Source organism: Cucurbita moschata, unplaced genomic scaffold, assembly GCF_002738365.1.
Source record: "Cucurbita moschata cultivar Rifu unplaced genomic scaffold, Cmos_1.0 Cmo_Scf00001, whole genome shotgun sequence".
Classification (NCBI taxonomy): domain Eukaryota; kingdom Viridiplantae; phylum Streptophyta; class Magnoliopsida; order Cucurbitales; family Cucurbitaceae; genus Cucurbita; species Cucurbita moschata.
This window is the reverse complement of record NW_019268517.1, coordinates 5,530,144-5,533,455: the sequence shown is the minus strand read 5'-3', so window position 1 is coordinate 5,533,455 and position 3,312 is coordinate 5,530,144. Positions and strand designations below refer to the sequence as shown.

The window sequence follows — 3,312 nt, the reverse complement described above, 5'->3', positions numbered from 1 at the left end:
GAGAGGGTGGGGCCCCTTGTTCAAGACCTGGAGTCAGTGCTTAAGGGAACTATCTCTCTTCTATCCCTAAAAGTGGGTAGGAGCGAATTCCATCTTGCACCCCAAGTCCCCAGCTATTCACCCAGTCTTACCCCTAAAATGGGAGGCCTATTGAGTCAGCAAACTCGAGCCACTCTCACCCATGCAAATCTAAGGATAATTCCAAATAAACAGGAGTTCATGGTTAGCTCAGGATTAAGATCGAGTTACCTAGGTCATCGAATAAAAAAAAAATCAGTCTCAACAGTAAACGACATTATAAAGTGAGAGTGGTTTTCTTCATTGTCCGATTTTATGCAATACTCATTGCATAGGACGCCCCCACTCACATGTCTCCACATGTACAATTTAGTGATCACATTGTTTATATCATATACAAAAGTGGGTCGCATACATAGTGTCCCCAGAATAAGGTACTCAGCCTTATCCTTATACTATAGATCATTTTGACTATATACTTGAACATGATCCACTCTTATGTCTCTACATATAGTTCAAGTAATCATACTATAGCCAGAGTATTTTTAGTTTATTGGATTTAGATTAATGATCGTAAAGTTCACTTTATTCAGTAACAATCTTTACTGTATAAACAACAATAATAACTTTATTGAAAATAGAATATGTTTTTGTTTACAAACTATGAGTTTTAGGACATAAAACCCAACATGTCTTACCTTCACCAGAAGAAAATAGCATTTGGTTTGATAATTTAAAAAATACTCAGTAAATAATCACACGGTTGTGGTCGACAAATGCAAATACATGCAACGATCTCTACTTTTCAGTCTGGATAGAGTTGAATGTGTAATATTTCTCTACACATGCACACATAGATCCACCTAGCAGACTTGTATACGTATTCTCTAAGTCTACTTGTTGGGCTAGCTTGCACTCACGTTGGCAGAAGCTATGGAGGGAAAGGAGCATGCATAATATCACGACGGACATGATATCGTAGTTTATGTAGTGTAAGATGTGGAGGTTCGTGCATCATACAATATTAATATCACAACATAGTTCCATAACATGACATAGTCATATTATAGTACATCTTGTATCATTGCATAAACATAACATAACATAAAACACATCAAACAATCATGAAAAATTCGTCATTCGTATCATACAAGTCATTCAACCAAGCCAACATTAAAGCCATTTCGTAGGCGAAGTTATTAACGTATGGAAAATTAGAGTATCTTTGTTTAAGACCTACCTTGATCTACACAAATGTGAGGATTGTTGAGCTATTCTTAGATATATTTATATTTTAAGTCTCTGCTTTCTCGGCTAGAGTTGAAGTCTCAAGAAAAACAGCCCAATAAATAGTTTATACTCGCAATTGTGCTCCCATACATTAAACCTATGATAATTAGCCAATCTATCTAGTTTGAATAGTACATGACACTATGGGGTTCTGTTGACTTCCCGACGTCGTTACAAATTAGCTTGATAAGAGGGTCCAAGCGAGCACCACAAGGATTCTGTAATAGCCCAAAAACAAATAAACAAATAAACAAATAAACAAATAAAAAATAATTATAAAAAAATCGTTAAAATAATAATAATAATAAATAAATAAACAAAATAAAACAACATTTCCCCACTTCTCTCCACTAACCTCTCATCCATTACCACAACTCATACTTAAGCCAGAAAGCAACTGAAAAAAAAAAAAGCCTTTACCCAATTGTTATTCACGGGGAGATTTACGTGAAGAAGATAGATCTAATCAATAAGGTATATATTAAATCTTCATTTTCTTTTATCCCATTGTTTTTTTAGAAATCACAGCCAATTATAGTTAGATCTTCTAATTCTTACAATGGTTTAGCTTTGATTTAGAAACTAAATGTCAATCATTTATATGAATTCTAGCAAATAACGTCACATTAGTAATATTAGATTAAATTTATATTAGTAGCCAAATGAATAGATTAAAAATAGAATGACCGAGAAAGTTTGTGAACAGTAGACACTGAGATAAGGAAAGATTTGGCAACAAAGATCAATAGAAATTAATTTGGAATACATGAGAACAGAGTGCAATAGATAAAAAGAGGAGATAGGGAATTCAAAACCACAAACTAAATATAGAGGGGAAGGTAAATACAGAGAGGAGTAAAGCAGAGAATAGCTTGAAATAGCGGTATCTACTCTCTTATACAACATAACCATGAAAAATAAGATCTTTAATAAAAATATAAATATAGATATTTGATGCGTCACGTTTGAAATAGATCTCACAGCTTGAAATAGCTCGTGACGTTTCGAGCTGTTCGATCGTGTGGCTTTTTCTTCAAAAGGGTCAACATCAAACGTCAGGTCTTTGATTGGCAACCCATCTAGAGGAGCGTCGATTGCATCGATTCCATCAATAGTCTTCCTATGAGTTTATGGTGCATGGCCCATTTTTTATACCATTCACCTTCGAGCGCCACCATAGTTTTGCATCGTCCATGAGATGCATTGCAACCAACGTAACTCTTAGGTCCTATGAGCAAGTTCCCGTAACCTTCAAGTATTGTTCTACGTCAAAAATAAAGTTTTTTAATTCCTTAGCATCCTGATTTCCATTTAAGGGGTTGTGTTCTTGGATTTTAAGTTTGTTAAGCCCACATGAACTTGGCTTGAGATGTGCTTCTCTACAGCCCAACTTGTCAAACTCACTCGGGTGCTCATCTCAACCATGATGTCGTTCAACAAGAGAGACCTCGAAAACGATTGGATTATCGCATTAACCATTTGAATCATCTGCTCATCTCAACCATGACGTTGTTCAACAAGAGAGACCTCGAAAATGACTGAATTATCGCATTAACCATTTGAAATTGAACAAAGTATCTATAACATAACTCTAACAAAGGTCCGAAGTACATAAAAGTTTTTTTAATCCAAGATAGAAACTGTAAAATAAAATGAAATAAGAAAATATATTCCATTGCCGGGAATCGAACCCGGGTCTCCTGGGTGAAAGCCAGATATCCTAACCACTGGACGACAATGGAATTTGGTGTGGATGTGCTGAAGTCTTTTGTCAGATCGCTGAAGAGTTTTAACATGATCTTTTGCTTAATGTCTAACTCTTCGACAAGTCCTTCCATGTGTGTGTTACAGTTCTCAGAGCTACCGCAACGATTCGAGCTGTTCGATTGTGTGGCTCTTTCTTCAAATGAGTCATTATCAAATGTTAGGTCTTTGATTGGCAACCCTTTCAGGGGAGCGTCGATTGCATCGATTCCATCAAAGAATCTTCCCATGAGTTTATGG

At 35.7% G+C, this 3,312-nt stretch overlaps 1 non-coding gene across 1 annotated transcript; it reads right to left on the bottom strand.

The window, feature by feature from the left end:
* Positions 1-2,978: 2,978 nt before the first annotated feature.
* On the bottom strand, positions 2,979-3,050 carry TRNAE-UUC. The gene has a single exon. It is a non-coding gene; the product is annotated as a tRNA-Glu (tRNA).
* Between the last annotated feature and the right edge of the window lie 262 nt (positions 3,051-3,312).